Here is an 18,972-nt window from a genome sequence, read left to right as displayed (position 1 = left end):
CGGCGCACCTAGGCGTGGGAACCGGTTCTTCACGCGCGCAAGCTCCAAGTTGTACATAGAAGCGAATTAGGAGGATAATCGGCGGGAACGGGCCCTAACACAAGTGGAGACAAAGACCGCGCGAACAGTCTTTTCGGTCGCGCGCGCGAGCGAAGGAACCGTACGAGTCGGCGGCGTAACTACGCGGACGCGTGAAGGACGGAGCGATCCCTGTCCAAAAGGGACAGGGAATAAAGCTGACAGAACGGCCTGCTCGTCGGGCTATAAAAAGAGGAGGGAAGAGCTGTTGCAGGCATCTCGGGCGGAGAGGACGAAGTGCTGTCGGACCGTTTCTGGACGCTTCTCTCTCTCTGTTTCCTTCCTTCTTGAGCTCCATAGCTTTCTGTGCAGGGTTCCGAGGAGGCTCGCGCTGTTTCGAGGAACGCCCGAGTGCTTCCGGCAGCACCTCCGACCTGCTACCCCCCCCCCCCCCCCGTTTGTGCGTCGAAGCGAACAGGCATCGGCATCTGTTCGCCGGCCTGTTCGGTTGTAACCAACCTGTGCCCCATCGAGGGTTGTAGTCGTGTTAGCCATTTTTGTTAATACACATATTTAGTCATTCGCATCTGTCTGTGTCGGTGTCTGTTCGCGTTCTCCGTGCTGAAGGGCCGTGTCCCCGTGTATCCCCGGTCCTGCGTAGCCGGTACTCTCTCTTTCTCCTCCCTCGCTTGCTCTTTGGTTCGAGACCCCCGCGGTCCCGCCTCGATTCCACACGCACTTGCGTAATATCTTGACATATTTGGTGAACCCGACGTGAAAGAGGCGGCAGAAGAGCAGAAGATGAGGGGGTCGGATCTCGCAGAGGCCATGGCTTCGGCCGTGGATCGGATTGTAAACGCGCGCGAGAGCACCGGTGCCCTCGACAGAGCTATTGAGGCGGTCGTCGGCACGATCGGCCGGTTCGATGGGAAGGATGCCACGAAGTATTTGGCGTCCTACGGTGCAGAGATGCTGATGCGGGACATTCCGGAAGAAAGGCGTCTTGCCGGATTTCCCCGAGTGGCGATGCCGAGCATCCATGCGGAGGTGTTCGAGGTGCGGACGGAGAGCCGTACCTGGGAGGAGTTCGAAGGTCGGCTCCTAGAGAAATACGGGCTGGACGACGCGCTCCGGCTTTCGAAGCGAAGGTTCATAGAATGGGTGGAGTCCCCGGGGAAGGGAAGAAACGCGTCGGCGCTCCTCCGGGAGTTCGAGGAAAACTTTGCGCGCCTTTCGGCGCTCGACCGAACCGTCCTGGACACGAGCCGGGTCTTGCTGTTTGTCAAGTCGGTCGACGAGCGGGATCGGGAGCAAGTGGGCCTCTTGCTGGAAACCGAAGACGGGCTCACTACCGACTGGGCGGCTGTCAAGAAGGTCTGTGGCCGTTTCGACAAACGGCGAGAATGGGCGGATAACGGGGTAACCGGGTCGGGCTCGGTCGCAGCAAGGAAGTTCGAACCAGCGCCACAGGTGCGAAAGGAAGAGACCCGAGAGTGGTTGGAAACCGGTTCGGCTTCGACCGGCGTAGTCAGAGGCTCGACTGGAGGAGCGGCACTGGAGGAATTGACGAGGGCGGTAAAGGACCTCCAAATCGCGCAAGCCCGAAGGGAAGGTGGCGAACCGGCTCGTGACCGACGGCCGGCGGCAGGAAACAGGTGCATGTGGTGCGATGAAGTCGGCCACATTCGGAAGGACTGCGGCGACTTCGCGGAGGCGCTAAGGGACAGGGTGGTGTACCTGTGGGAAGGGCGAGTGCATGACAGCGACACCCGAAGGGCCCTGAGCCGAAACGACGGGCGAGGTGGTATGAAAAGGTTGATGGAAGAGGCGGCGGCCCGACACGCGGAAACCGTCCACTACTCGGCGTCGGCCGGCATTCGAGTCGGGGGCGGCGAGGCCCGAAGGGAAAGCGAAGCCGGGTTCTGGCCGACGATGCTGGGAGGCCTTGCCGGTGCGAGGCTTAAAGGGGAGGAATCGGACCGCGCGGAGAAACGGGTACGGGAGATAACCGGGTGGAGCGACCCGGTCGAGGAAAGGACGGGCTTCGTGGAAGCCGCTTGCCAGAACTACGAGGCTCTAGTAGAAGAGAAGCGGGTGGGGAAACCCGGGATGACCGGGCCCTCACAACGATACGAGACCCGGTCCGGGCCACGACGGGACGAAGCCGGCGGGGCCGGTACGAAAGATAAACCCCAGAAGGGCGGGTACCGTCTGGGGACGGAGATAGAAAGGACCACGGACTTACGAAAGGTCCTAGAGGAATGGATCCTCGACAGCAAGGTGGAGCTGTCGTTACGAGAGGTGCTGGGAATCGCCAAGAAGGAGTTCCACGACTCCATCGTGGACTTGGTGAAACGGAAGAGGCTGTTGACAGAGACAGAACCGGAAAGACCAGTGGAAGTGCGGACGACGCACCTAGACGACATGGCGCTGGGAGACGAGTGGGCGGAAAGCCACTATTCGAGACCACACTGGGCCCGAGCGACCACGGAAACCCCGGTGAAGATCGGCGATGTCCAGGAACCGGTGATAGCTTTGGTGGACCACGGATCGGAGATCAACTTGATGTCCATGGACTTCTATAAAAAGGGCAAATGGCCGATCAACACCAAGCACGGGTGGAAAATAAGGGCGGCAACGCGCGCCACCGAGGAGCTGCACGGGGCCTGTCCGAATGTGCGAGTCAAGATCGGCGACGTCGAGATTGACCAGCACTTCTTCGTGCAGGAGACGTCTTCGCATCCGGTCATACTGGGAGAGCCGTACATCACGGCGGCGCGGATGGAGACCAAGGTGTTGGACAACGGTTCGGCCTACGCGAGGGTCAAAAGCCAAGACGGGCGCCATTCGGTCCAGTTTCTGACGGTACGGCCGAACCACGAACGTAACCGCGACTCCCTCGGTTCCGAAAACCGAGAGGATTTTTAGAGAGGACTGCCAAGGCGTGGGGTCGCGACAGTCCGGATGCTCCGGGAAAACCCCACATCTGTACGATAAAACCGTGTACAATAGGTAGGAAATTTTGCTTCTCCGACAGCGGAGCATGTATGTTGGTCGGCATCGCCGGCCGAGAGAAAACAAAGACGGAGGGGAGACTTCGGGCGTGCGGAGTTCTCGGCCCTGACGAAGAAATCAACGGAGCCGTGGAGGCAGTCTCCTTCGACGACACCTTGGGAATGCTGGGGAGGGTAGTCGAAGAAGACCTTATCGAGGACCGGACGATACCGGTATGTTCCGAAGAAATGTACGAAGTCATCGCGGACTTCGGTTGAGGGCTCGAGTCGGAACGGACAGCCCGAGTTAGCACCAAGTACAAGACTGTGGACCGGAAGGTGAGGCCAGTTGCGGCGCCCTTACCGGAGGGCAGCGAATCCCGAATCAAAGGGGTTGCATCGGACCCCAGCTTACGGGATCCGGCCTGCATAGGACACACCTTCACCAACGAGACGCTCCGCGAGCTGAAGATAGGTGGGGGCGGGTTCCTACTGCCGGCGGAGGAAGACCGGTTCCGGAGAATGCTCGGAAGGCACGGGAAAGCCTTCGCATTCTCGCCGGAGGAAATCGGGTGCGTGGACCCGACGATCGTAGAGCCGATGGTGATATTCACGGTACCTCATGTACCGTGGAATCTCAAGCCAATTTCGGTTCCGAGAGCTCACATCCCGAAGTTGATGGAGCTGTTGAAGCAGAAAGTTGATATGGGCATTCTCGAGCCGTCGAGCGCCCCGTATTCAAACCGCTGGTTTACCGTACCAAAGAAAAACGGATCATTGCGCTTCATTCAGGACCTGCAGCCGGTCAATAGAGTGACCATTCGGAACGCAGGGATCGGACCGACCATAGACGAGTTCGCGGAGGCCTTCGCCGGAAGGTCGATTTACTCGGTCGGTGATCTATACTCAGGGTACGACCAGTTCCAGCTAGCCGTGGAAAGCAGAGACATTACGACGATGCGAACTCCCCTCGGCCTAGTGCGGATGTGTACGCTGCCGCAAGGAGGGACCAACTCGGTGGCCCACATGGTGAATGCAATGAACAAGGTGCTGAGGGACTGCATCCCGGACATCACCATGCCGTTTCTGGACGACATCCCGATCAAGGGATGCCCGGTAGAAGAGAAGGACGAGACGGTCGGGCCGGACGGATGCCGGCGATTCGTGACAGCGCACATCGACGACTGCGAGAAGGTGCTGCAAAGGCTAGAGGATGCGAGGCTCACCTTCTCGGGGGAGAAATCAGCCTTCGGGCAGTCGGAAATCATGGTGGTCGGACACTTATGTGGGCCATATGGCCGGAAACCGTCTCCGGCAAAGGTAGAAGCCATCTCCGCGATGAAGCCCGACTGCAGCTCGGTCACGGAAGTACGAAGATTCCTGGGGGCATGCGCATTCTACCACATATGGATCCCGCATTACGCCCACGTTGCGGAGCCGCTATACGGATTATTGAGAAAAGGGCGAAGATTCGAATGGCTAGACAAGCACACGGAGTCGGTCCGGAAGCTGAAGGAGGCTCTTTCGGCAGCACCGGCGCTCCGAAAGGCCGTCTACAGGAAGGGCACCCCAGTGTACATAACGGTTGACACGAGTCCGACCGGAATCGGGTGGGTCGTCAACCAAGAAGACGAGGACGGCAATCGGTTTCCGATCCGATTCGGCGCGAAGGTCCTCAGCGAACGGCAGCGAGGATACGCCCAGGTTAAACGCGAACTCTGGGGTATCGTTTCGGCGGTGAAGGCCGACAAGGACTATCTGATCGGGACGGAGGTAATCATAGAGACGGATTGCATGCCGATTCTCGGCATGGTTTCCGGATGCGCGACGCCGGACCTGGCAATGCTCAGGTGGATAGCGTACATCAAGTCCCTAGACCCGGTAATACGACACATTTCCGGGAAAGACAACGCCATGGCCGACATGCTTTCAAGGGCGAGATTCGATGACGAGGGCGGCATGGTTTCGGAGGACGAAGAGGTCGGCGTGGACTTCTTCGAAACTGCGTATGTAACAACCGACGGAACAAGCGCTCCGGCGCTTAACGACTTCGACGCGAGCAAGTACGACGGGGAGTGGCTGCAGATCGGTGGGTTTTTGAAGACAATGACGCCCGATGCGTCATGGACGAAGGACGAGGCCAACCGGATCCGGAAGAAAGCGTACCGGTTCTTTCTCCGGGATGGCTATCTATGGAAGCACCCGAAGAAGAGGGACGGCGCTCCGCTCCGGGTGGTGGCGATGAAGGAAGAACAGGAGGAGCTGCTGACGGCCTACCACGACAGCCCTTGGGCTGGACACCGTGGAACATGGGCTACGTTTGAGAAACTGAAGGGGAAGTATTGGTGGCCGGGGCAGTACCAGGACGTGCATCGGTTCGTGACAACTTGCGAGAGCTGCCAGATGCACTCCATAGTCCGACATCGAGACGAGCTTCACCCTACGTACCCTCCGGCCATCCATTTCAAATGGATGGTAGATCTGGTAACGATGCCAATGGGAGTAGGACAGATGCGGTACCTGGTCCTAGCGCGGGAGGATCTGACGAACCAGGTGGAAGGCCGGGCCCTTCCGAACAAAACGACTGCGGCCGTATGCCGGTTCCTAATCGAGGACGTGATATGCCGGTACGGGTGCGTCGGGAAGATCGTGGCTGACCGAGGGGAGTTGGACGCCGAAGAAGCCGCGGAGCTGTTCGACCGGCTGGGAGTCAAGCTCTCGCTCACCACTGCATACAATCCGGAGGCGAATGGAAAGGTGGAGCGCGGACACGGACCGATCGTCAAGGCGTTGGTCCGGGCATGCGGAGGCCGAGTCGGTGACTGGCCGCGGCTGCTACCGTATGCTTTGTGGGCAGACCGGACCACGCACAGTTCGGTAACCGGGTACATGCCGACGGAGCTCATGTTCGGCCAGAAGCCGATCATGCCGATGGAACGGACGATCTCCTCGTGGGCAACGGTCGACTGGAGGGACGAGATGAGCCGGGAGGAGTTGTTGGCCGCGCGTATACGACAACTCGGGCGGAGGCCGGAGGACGTGGAACTGGCTGCGGAGAAGCACCGGGTGGCGAGGACAAAGAACAAAGCCAGGTTCGACCGAACGCACCGGCTCCGACCGAAGAAAATCGAAGAAGGTGACTGGGTGCTCATCTACGACAGCAGCCTCGACAACCAGCACCGAGCCACATGGAAGTTCGCACGAAGGTGGTTCGGGCCTTACGTGGTACGGAGCGCCAATGACAACGGGACATATCACCTGGCGGAACTTGACGGCACGAGAGTGGCGATACCGGTTGCAGGGAAGCGGATCAAAGCGCTCAAGAAGCGACATGACGACGAGCCGGACCCGGCTCTCCTAGTCAGCAGTGACGAACGATCCGGAAACGAGGAAGAACCGACGGGCGAGGAATGAAGACGGGCCGGTTTTCTCCGTCCCAACTCTCTTGGCGCATACCGGAGGATGCGCGGTTAGGTGGGGGCGGATGTCGCGAAGAAAACCGTCCATAGGCGGAATCGGCGCACCTAGGCGTGGGAACCGGTTCTTCACGCGCGCAAGCTCCAAGTTGTACATAGAAGCGAATTAGGAGGATAATCGGCGGGAACGGGCCCTAACACAAGTGGAGACAAAGACCGCGCGAACAGTCTTTTCGGTCGCGCGCGCGAGCGAAGGAACCGTACGAGTCGGCGGCGTAACTACGCGGACGCGTGAAGGACGGAGCGATCCCTGTCCAAAAGGGACAGGGAATAAAGCTGACAGAACGGCCTGCTCGTCGGGCTATAAAAAGAGGAGGGAAGAGCTGTTGTAGGCATCTCGAGCGGAGAGGACGAAGTGCTGTCGGACCGTTTCTGGACGCTTCTCTCTCTCTGTTTCCTTCCTTCTTGAGCTCCATAGCTTTCTGTGCAGGGTTCCGAGGAGGCTCGCGCTGTTTCGAGGAACGCCCGAGTGCTTCCGGCAGCACCTCCGACCTGCTACCCCCCCCCCCCCCCCCCGTTTGTGCGTCGAAGCGAACAGGCATCGGCATCTGTTCGCCGGCCTGTTCGGTTGTAACCAACCTGTGCCCCATCGAGGGTTGTAGTCGTGTTAGCCATTTTTGTTAATACACATATTTAGTCATTCGCATCTGTCTGTGTCGGTGTCTGTTCGCGTTCTCCGTGCTGAAGGGCCGTGTCCCCGTGTATCCCCGGTCCTGCGTAGCCGGTACTCTCTCTTTCTCCTCCCTCGCTTGCTCTTTGGTTCGAGACCCCCGCGGTCCCGCCTCGATTCCACACGCACTTGCGTAATATCTTGACAACGGGCCGCGGAGAAACTTCGAGTAGCGAGGATAAGGAACAAAGCCCGATTCGACCGAACACACCGGCTCCGGCCAAGGAAGATCAAGGAAAGCGACTGGGTGCTAGTCTACGACAGTAGTCCCGACAATCAGCACAGGGCCACGCGGAAGTTTGCGAGGAGGTGGTTCGGGCCTTTCGTAGTAACAGGAGCCAACGCCAATGGGACGTACCATCTCGCGGAGCTCGACGGTATGAGAATGGCGATACCAGTAGCGGGGAAGAGGATCAAAGCGTTTAAGAAACGACACGACGGGGAGGCGGAGCTAGGGGGCATGGACAGCGACGACGAGCAGCTCGAGGCAGACGATGAACCGGTAAACGAGGAATAAAAGCAAGGATCGGTTTTCTCCCGTAGGAACCCAATTTTGGCGCATACCGGTGGATGCGCGGTTAGGTGGGGGCGGATGTTGTGAAGAAAACCGTCCCCAGGCGCAAACCGTGTGTTATGTGTGTGAACCAGCCCTTACACATGGGCACGTCCCTTGTCGTATGGTAGATAGGTAGGCACAAAGGTTAGATCCTAGGTAGCAATATTCTATAAGGGAAATCAAGGAGTTTCGGACAGAGAATTAATGTGATGTAAACAGGTGAAACGGCCTCCCTCCTTGAGCTATAAAGGAGAGGGAGACGGGGGGAGAGAGGGGAAAGCGCGCTAGAGGGGACGAAGTGTTGTCGGACTGGGACCGAGCTCTTCTCCTCTGTCATTCTCCATAAGCTTTCTTTGCGCAGGTTCTCGAGAGGCTGATTCTGCTCCGTGGAACGCCCGTGTGCTTCCGGCAGGATCTCCATCTTGCTCTCCTGTGTGCGTGGGTGATCAGGCGTCGACACCCAGGTCGGCTGAAACCGTTCGAGTCATCTGCATACATATATTTATATACGCGTTTTTATACTCTATCTCCTGCCCAACTTGTGTCTCTTGTGTTGATTGGGCTACGTTCCCGCGCACTTCTTTGTCTATCCGTGTGTGAGCGTGTCTCTCTCTCCCTCTCTCTCTTTTCCCCACCTATTCCTCGGTCCAAGACCCCAGTGGTCCCGCCTTGTTCTCCACGCACGCGCTTAACAACGCGACAACGTGTCACTAGGCTCGAGGAAGGTGCATCTCCCAACGAGGATGCACAAACACTTGGCAAAATATTAGGGTATACAGAGGCCCTACCTATCACCAAAGCTTGGAGGGCCAGACGTGACACAATTAGGAAGAGAGCCTTAGTCCTTCAGTTTAAAGACTTGGAATCTAGAATCACATTCTTTAATAAGTGACCAATTCTTCGAGGATTAGGTGGGGACCCTATCTATCTAGATGAAGACCTCACTAAGATGCAAATTGAGCACCGCAAAAGTTGTATGCCACGAGTCATGCAAGCTCATAAAGAAGGTCTTTATGCCTTATATCGAGACTGACAAGTGATAATAAATTATCCCATTGTTGTAAGGATTTCCGGCTATGGTGAGAAAACCAAGTGGAATGGGCAAAGTCGGCAATGTGCATCGTGTGCACATGTACATTCTAAAATGTATATAAAATAAAAAGGGGATATTTATCCCACATTGTAACGTCTTTCCCTCCTTGGACTATAAAACAAGGGAGGGGTCTCTTGTGAAGGGGTTGCTCATTTTGAGCTAGGAGGGTATACCGTTAGATCTAAGGTATAGTAGTTGTCTCCTCCCTTTACCTTTCTTTAGGGTTTGGTAGCTTTCTTCTTCTTCTTTCTTTTAGGGTGTTCTTCTTGGAGTGGAGGTTTAGGGTTTCTTGTTAGGAAACAGGTTCCTCTGGATGGGAAGTGAGAAGAACAGTGTTGATGAGCAACTCGACCGAGGCCGAAACTGGATGTGGAGTACCCAGCAACGGAAGACCCGGTGAGAACCAGATGTGGAGTACTCGACAATGGAAGACCCGGTAAGAACCGGATGTTGCAGGCCTGGTGAGAACCTCTCACCGGATGAAGGGACATATATGTAAATATGTTCCAGAGAGAGCCCACTGGGGCTATATTTGTAAATAACCCGAAAGTCATATTAGTATAAATATGACTTAGGGCAAACTTAATTGCATGATGATAAAGTTATTGGTGTCACTCCTGTACAGTGCGTAAGAGAGAGAGAGAGAGAGAGAGAGAGAAAGCGATATCCAGAGATTGTGTCTCTGTTGTAACCGCCTGGTGGCGAAGCGAGGGAGCAAGAGGTCATTGCCTCTGTGCCCCATTGTTGTAATCTTGATATAGTGATATTTTGCAGTCTGAGGGTTGTCGTGGTTTTTCCCAGATTTGGGTTTTCCACGTTAACATCCAGTGCACTCTCTTCTTTATTGTTTCGTGTGTAGATACATCTCACCACATCCCTGCTTTCTGTGCTTGATCTGACGTCTCGGTTGTGGCCGAGCATAGCTTAGGAAACTATATTCCTTTCATTTCTCTGTATTCCTATCTCTCTTTTTGGTTAGGGTTTAGTCCAGTTTAGAGCTCGTATGCTCTGAGGGTTTCTGTTCGTAGCTTTGTGTCCTGTGGAAGACCCCACTCGTGTAGGCGAGCCTAAGTGCTCCCGACCGATGGCTTGGCGGCAAACAATTGTTGTGCGCCGGTAAGAAGGCTCGTCTTCAACGCAAGGCTTCCACATGCGTAGGCAAGCCCGAGTGCTCCCCGACTGGAGGTTGCCTGTAGACGACCGTTGTATCTGTTTGGTATTGGACCGACTCGAAACCGGCGTTGTAATTCGTGGTCTTGTATATACATTCATAAGAAGTTGTGCATATTTGTGTCTTTGTTGGTGTCGGGTGCGTTTCTTTCTTTTTAGCTTCTGTACATAGGAAGCGTGTGTTGAGTTGGTGTTGCGCATGTGCTCTCTCCCTCCCTCTCTTTTGTTTGGTAGCCTCCAATACGCGTCCGGAATTTCTCCGGTTTGCGCCACAGTCGGCGCGACCGATTCCGGAGAGTCACTCTCCCGGTATCCATCTCTTCCTGGTCCGTGACCCTAGTGGTCCTCCCAATCCGACACGTGCACGTAGAGTACCACGAAAACGCTACTAATTGATGGTGGGCGGTCCATGTGACAAAAAATACACTTAGGATGACCTTATGGAATTGTAACGACACACTCTGGACACACCCCGGCCGCCAAGAGGAGATATTAAAGGCATCAGATATACTTTCCTTGGCAGAAACACACCAAAGCCCAAATAGAGGACTCCCACGAGTCGAAGGATTTTGTTGGGAGTCCGTATTTAGACAAACCACACATCGACACACTACCAGAGGATCTGGAGGTGTCTAAATATTGTTTTGGAGAGCGTTACATAATAGGATAGAAATACTAAGGACAAACCCAGAAGCTCGTTTTATGTGGGTGAAAGTCTTCACTAGCAAGGATCAGGCAATATTTTTGGCCATTTGTTACTTTCCCCCGAAAGTTATAATATGGCTAGAGAGGCGAGATTAGTTGATGAAGGAGCGCCACATAGGCCTTCTCCATACGAACCTCTATCGGATGACATAATTTGATATTCTTCCCAATGACAAGTCTTCCTTGTAGGAGATTTCAATGCGAGAACCCAATCCCGACAATGCACAATATTTCCTATGGATAAAAACCTAGAAATGGCAAATGTCGATCCTTTAGACATAGGCACCACACGTAGATCAAAAGATCAAGGTGCAGATGCCACAAGTTTTGGCCATCATCTGCTCGAACTTGGTAGTCAGCACCGGATGGTCATATATAATGGTTTAGCCAAGTGGCCATGCTCGGAAGAGCTCACATGTTTCACACATGGAGGAGCGGAAAGCACAGTTGATTATCTAATAGGATGCCCTGAAGTACATGGGGCCACATGATTAACTCCTTCCAAGTGGCCCCATGTCCTTGGTAGTCGGCACCGGATGGTCATATATAATGGGTTAGCCAAGTGGCCATGCTCGGAAGAGCTCACGTGTTTCACACATGGAGGAGCAGAAAGCACAGTTGATTATCTAATAGGATGCCCCGAAGTACATGGGGCCACATGATTAACTCCTTCCGGGTGGCCCCATGTCCTATTGGTGCAGACCATAGTTTCTTATACTTTGACCTAAAATGGGATATCTCCAACATCACCAACTCTAGTCAACCAAGTCATCGCACCACAATACCTTTCACACATGAGCTCTCTGACATATACTCCCGACATGTTCAGGCCCATCCCTCCTTGCCTTTAGAAAGCCTTACTATGGAACTCACACAAAGGGAGGAAATGGGGATCAAAGCAAAAAGATAATTCAAAAATATTATTGAATACTAAAACTAAAATGTGAAACCTCTCTCTCTCTCTCTCCCTCTCGGTAAAATCACACAATTATATTAATTGTATGTAAAATCCACTTAGTTACAACACTTCTTAGTCTCCTCTACCTACCATATGCCTATGTAGGGAGAGGGACGTTCTGTAATGCTACTAAAAAACCTGAATATGCATTTGAGGAAATGATCCCCACATGCTCTAACATCCAAAAATTCCACATGAGAATACCTTTAAGCTTCTTTATATAGGCTTTCACCCCATGTCTATTAACAAACATGAAAGCATTACGCATATTGCAATTTTGTTGTAGACCCCAATAACGTAAAAATTGGAACAATATCTCCATCTCATCATTTGATCCATTTTGAACATATTGAGAAAAAACCCATTGTTGAGGTCATAAACAACAACGGGTTAAAACTTGCCAAATGTCCGATAAGTACTTCCAAATGGTACACGCTATAGGACATTTAATGAACCTATGTGTACTATCCTCCAATGGAACGGTGCAAAAGAAACAAGTGCCAGGCCCTAGTCCTCGTCTCTCTAAGGCCGAACCTAATGGGAGCCCACCAATCATGACTCTCCATATGAATACCTTTGCATGAAATGGTAGATGGGAATGCCAACCACATTGTAATATTTTTCACCACCTTGCATCTGACTTATATACATTCCACAACTTCGTTGCTTTAGGAGATAGCCAAGATAATGATGCCATCGCATGATGATACAATATATTTGTAGTGACCTATAACAAGCATGTACCATCTTGTAACCGCCAATCTACCCAAGGTGCAAAATTGGTTTTCAATGGCAAAGATCCTTGCAACAATGGTATATCATGTAATTTCTCCCAAATAAATCCATAATTTGGGGGAATACATAACCATCTCTTGGCATCTTCAAAATCCAACAACCTTTGAGATTCATTATCAACCACATCTTCCAAATGTACAATCCCCAATCGAAATAAACGATTGAATTGAGATCTCAACTTCTCTTTCCCATGCCAAAACAACACTCGAGAAGAAACAAACAATTCGTTTTGTAATGAATTACAATATTCTCGATCACTTGATGGTCCCCATTCAAAAAGAGATAATGCATCTTGCCACGATCTTACCAAATGTTGTCCACATACAGAATGTCGAATCTTTAGAGGAATACTTCATGATGCTTGAATCTTTGTTTTCCCATGCACCAATCCTTCATGCTCAATAAAATATTGCATCATAGATATCCATGGTTGATCTTGTTGACATATATCTCGTAATAATGTAAATCTACGAGCCATCAAATGCCTTTCAAAATCCAATATTGTTGCACCACCTAACCTTTTAGGAATAGCCAAATGGTCCCTTGAAATCCATGTAACTCCCATCATTTCTCCCTTCCGCCACAACATGAACCGAATAGGTTGTAACATGCTTTGTAATGCCTTCTTAGTCCAAGGAAGTAAAGGCAAAAAATATAATAACATGGGTACCAAGATACATTGCACCACTTTGAGTCGTACATGAAAGGGCCATAATTGAGACTTCCAATACATAAATTTGTCCTTCAATTTACTACCAATCCAATCAATCAATTGAACATTTGTAACATCAATGCCCAATGGATAACCCAAATGTCGATAAATGGAACCTCGTGTAATCACTGACCCTCGCCATCCCAAACAGTCCAAATCACTCTCCGTACAAGAAATAAGGCGAGACTTCCTCCAATTTATATACAACCCTGAAGCCAAAGCAAATTGATCCCAAACTTGCTTACTCCTTTTAAGATTTTCTTTTGAGGCTTGTAAAAACATAAAAGAATCATTTGCCAATGCTTGTGCCACCAATTGTCCACCAGAAGGAAGATGCAAACCCACAATATCACCACTAACTGCAAGATTGACAACATTACTAACAAAGGATGTGTAACAATAGCAAATAACAATGGGCTTAGTGGACATCCTTGCCGCACGGATCTAGTAAGAAACACTTTCGGAGTGACTCCGCCATTAACCATCACACGGGAGGTTGCATTTTGCCTTAGCAAAAAGATAAGTCAACACATACGAGGACCAAACCCCATCTTATACATCACACCTGAGAGGAAAGACCAATTAACATGATCATATGCTTTTTCCAAATCTAATTGCACCATAACCATTTCTTGATGTGTATGTCGAGCATAATCGGTTGCCATTTGAACATTCAAAACATTATGCAATATATTTCTACTTGTAATAAAACCATATTGAGATGGATGAATAAGTTGAGGTAAGAACTTCTTAAGTCTGTTGGATAATATCTTTGCAAACACTTTGTACAACTCTCCCATCAATGAAATAGGCCTCCATTGATGAAATGACTTCGGAGATGGGGTACCTTTGGTATCAATTTGATTAAGCCCACCTTCCAGCTCTCAGGCATGAAACCAGAATCCCAACATTGTTGAAACATTTGTGTGAATGGACTCTTGAGCATGTTAGCATAATTCTTAAAAACTTCATTTGTAACACCATCCTAACCAAGGCTTTTACCATTTGGAAGGTGTAACAATACCTTTTCCACCTCAGCTTCTTCAAAATCAGCATCCAATTCTTGACAAATATTTGTATTCACGGCACTCCCAATTACATTATAAAACTCTTGTCATGCTTCCAAGACATCCTCATTAATAATCAACTCTGGCCCAATCAAATTCTTAAAATGAGTAATACATAACTCAATAACCTTGACTGGGTCTACAACATCTCTCTCGTAAATCATTGTTTGTTATTCACACAAGATAATAATACAACCCTTGCTATCTTCACTACATCATGAATAGTGATAATGCAAGGGGAACCCTCTCAAGTGTTGCAAAACTAGTTCACATACCTCTATCTCCTCTTAGGACAACGTCCCCAAATAACATAGTTGCGAAAAATGTCACATCAACTTCCCTTTCATCCTACGTAGTTGTTGTGTTACCCAATGAAATCCATAAAAAAAGAACCCATTTCTCATGGTCCAATTAAACCACATCCCCCAATACCTAAGGTAGTCAAACACGACCTTATATGATGGTGCGGTCATGCCTTTATCGTCATTAATAAAAACCCAGTTAAAAGGTGACAAAATTTTGCCTGTTATCGATGCCCAAATTTGTAAACTACTCTCTCTCTCTCTCTCTCTCTCTCTCTCTCTCTCTCTCTCTCTCTCTCTCTCTCTCTCTATTAGTTGGAGCTTACATAACATGCACAAATGTTTTTCTCTTTGACTTTTACAAAACATTTATTAGAGATAGTCGTGACCCTATGGTTAATGTAGGTCACCATTCCATGTTTTGTACAATTATCCATAATAAACGTGTAGACATTTAGAAAATATTAATATTATCCCATATATATTTGGGTCATACCGATATACACTCCTTAGTATTTCTACAAATAATCATTGTATGGCCTTGGTAAAAGAAGGGGAGATATTGTTGCTATCCCTATTTTCTTAAAGGAACGTCTCCAAAGAGCGTTTTCACATAGTTGATTAATTGCATGTCTAACAATGTATTAATCTCAAATCAAAATTGAGCACTATGGCAAAGAAATAAGTTCTTGGGGTTTTTCCAAAATAACGTTGATATGTATATCCTTTTGCCCTCTAATTAGCTTATATCGTGATCTAATACGACAATATATATACACATCACATGCCTTTGCAATTAAGATAATCACAAGGTTGAACCTTTTGCTTTCATACACTAGAATTATGGTACAAATTTGACAGACAAAAAGACCTCTTACAATAAATAATCAAATATGAAAATGTCCCCAACACAAAGTACTACGACTTGTTGAAAGGCAACTTTAATAAAAAGAAATGATGCTCTGTTTGAGAACAAGCTTTATATAGAATTGTGGTAAAGTAGAACTGTGCAATGTGCAATGTCACTAACAAGGACATCATAACGTGGAGGGGTAGCTACTTGGATACATTGAACAAAACAAACAACTTAAACAAGCATGTGAAAGGGATCATGAGGTGGGTTCAAAAGTACATGAAGACAAGATGCCTGAAACTTGGATACAAGTGCATGTTTAGAGCTTAACTTTCATGAGTTTCTTGGCTCAATTCCTTTCATATATTCTACACCTGATTACTCTTGTTGATGAAACTAGGAACGTTGTTGCATTAATAATCTTTCACGATATTTTATTTATAATCATTCATGATTTCAATGTGTCAAGGTATAACCCAACTTTGTCAAAGAAATTATCATATTTCACAAATGAGGGTAATCAAACAAATGGTTGCAGTGAGACACATTGCAATTGAAGTTCCATACAATAAATAATATAGCTTGACATATTTTATTAGAGTTTGAGCAACAACATTATAGGTACATGGACATGAGATGAGTAGGTTAGATGCACAAATGCCCCTAAGAATGTAGAAGTGATTGTTACATGGTGATCAAGACAAATCCGAAGTTCCAACCAACATGTGCCTTTACATGTCTACTTGTGATCGTTAAATGGTTCGTCCTTGTAGAAATTGATTAGATTCTAGATCACAAGTGTAATGTCAGTGCTAGAGTGATGAGTTTGACCAAGGCTTGACCGAATAATATCTAGTGTGACAAAGAATGAGAAACTAGGATATTGATGTCTTTTGGAGGTTGAAGCCAAATATATGTATAGCTTTTCGAGTGTTAGTCTTGTAGAGAAATCTAAGGTAGTGCCCAAATTGAATATACATTATACATAGTATAGGCTAATAAAGCATTGGCATAGGTGGTAGGGTGGATAGTCCTCCCTTGTTTGTCAACATTTTATACATCTAGCATAGTATCTTACTTTCAGTGCTCATATATTTTTTCAGTGCCCTTATACCAAGTTTCCATTTGTTGGAAGGGTGCCTTGGACTAATGTAGTTCCTTTGGGCTTTTTGGTTGATGAACTTATAAAAATGTTTCCCTCTTGGGGATCATCACCATAATATATAACAACATATGTATAAGTTTGTGTGCCATTTCACGTTTTATGTTGAGTTTTGGATCATTTGCAAACTAAGTTTCAATTTTTTAAACAATCAATTAAAGTATTTAAGTGATCAACACCTCCCTATCCCCTAACCATATAAAGAATCAAATACTCCTGACGAGGGCCTAAGAAGTGGACAAAGGAACTTTTATATATATATATATATATATATATAACTTCTACAATCTTCATGTCTCATGCATTATTCTTGTGTGCACTATATGGTCACAATGTTGTTATATGTTTTGATGAGATTATTAAACAAGAACTTATGTTTGTGCCAAAGTGTATCGATGAATATTGAGCCCCACAACTACTTCAAAGCATAGATTTATTGTTTCTCTCTATGTATGCTAATGTTGATTGTCCACAAAAAGTCATTATTGTATCGTAATTTTAGTTGTACATGTCATTGTTTCTTTGTCAAAATATTCATATAAAATCAATGCATAATAGATAGGCAATAAAATTATATATGAACCTCTTTCCTAAGTGGTTGAGTAGTTATACACAATGTTTTGTTTGCTTATGTTTGTGCTTAAAAATAGACCCAATTTTACATGAAACTTTTCTCATTTATCGTTATCTAGAATCATGGATGACTAGATAACATGTCGACAATAATAATCACATGTTTTATTGAATTTGGTGAATTTTGGGTGTTGTAGGTACAACATATCCACCCAAATGCCACTCAAAACAAATATTGATCTAAAGTTTCACAATGAAGGAATTTCTGACAAAAAACTTGAGGACAGTTTGTGCATATTTCGTGAAGAATTCGACCATTGTTCTTGTGCATTGGCCATTACTTCTATTGTAGATTATTGATCTCACTTTTGGTCATTATTATTGCTTAGTAACAATGAGAATGTTTTCTATGAATGTATGGCTTCTTAACGAGGGTCACAAATTGGAGTGGTGCAGGTAACCATTTGTCTTAGGAAAATGTGTGATCCAAGGGTAAACCTGGAATTGGCTATGTCTAGACATCCCTGAGTTTAGGGTACCTTTAAAAGAAAAACCTTCCAAGTGTAGAGAGAGTGAGTGATATAGACATATATATTGTCAATGTCTAATGGAGATTGATTCCAATATATGAGATAGTGCCTCAATTGTTTTATTTTTATATTTTTTATTTTGAGAGAGAGAGAGAGAGAGAGAGATTTTATCATGTTTTTGGAGGCCAAATACAACATAGGTGACCAAAACTAGAACATTTTCACACTTGGGGAATTAAGTAGTGACTAATGAACATTACAATTGAGAATGTAGGGTGAGACTATGAGAGGAATATGTGCGCAGATGGAAACTATTTTAATCATTTATAAAACGTAAAGACAATGAGAAGAAGTCTATAATTTCGAAAAGTTAAACCTACATAGTTTTAGTGGATGGCCGAGAAGAATACAGGTGCCTCCATGTTTTTGTTAGTTGTAAGTTTGGCAACATTCAATTGTTAGAGCATCTCTAAAGCATCTCTGTAATATATATATATATAAGGATACCTTATAAAACAATTGTTTTGTTATTGGTTGAGCTAGTTGACTAGTTGGCATGTCCATGACATATAAAGAAACTTGGCCACTTAAATATACACTAACATGAAGCACTAAAGGGGGTATCTAATTCAATTAATATTGTTTGGTTAGCTATTGGAACCTAAGCAAACTAATCTTTCTTTAGAAAATTATGACATTTACCTTATATCTTACCTCAAAAAAATATCTTTGCATATTTGTTCGTTAATAAAGTAGCTTGCATCCACGTTCAGGACAAGAGTCTAAGGATCAATCTCAAAGATTGCTTTCCATGATAGAAACCCCCATAACATCTACTAGTTTAGAAATAAAGTGTTTGACATTTATGTCAAGGACAAGTTCTAAGGAGAACCGACCCGAGAGATTGCTTTCCATTACGAAAACCTCCCCATGCCAACTCAAATCAGAATGGGCTCAACAATGGGCCCAATTGTCAATGACACATCTATGTGGCAACAATATGTTTGCTCAATGTTGAGTTGCATGCCAAGAATAACTTTATTCCACTTTCAAACTCTTGGCAAAAGGAGCGATGACCTCTAGTCATATTAACTTTTAAGATATCGATCCTTGAGGGAGTGACTTATGTAAGGCTATTCTCTCATTTGATTTAGAAACATGTCTCCAAAATTGGCCATTGGTTAGCAATAGTCAAGAAGATTTGTTTCAATTACTCCACCTATCAACATCATGGAGTAAGCCCAAACCTCCTAGAAAGTGATCCCTTACTCACCATTCTCATAGGGATTTGTGTCAATAAGGTTATTCTAATGCGTCTCATGACAACACATTTCCTTAA

Source organism: Azolla caroliniana, unplaced genomic scaffold, assembly GCF_043228905.1.
Source record: "Azolla caroliniana isolate FFs.n. ecotype wild unplaced genomic scaffold, voAzoCaro1.0.p SCAF_9, whole genome shotgun sequence".
In the NCBI taxonomy this organism is placed as follows: domain Eukaryota; kingdom Viridiplantae; phylum Streptophyta; class Polypodiopsida; order Salviniales; family Salviniaceae; genus Azolla; species Azolla caroliniana.
This window is presented reverse-complemented; position numbering follows the sequence as displayed.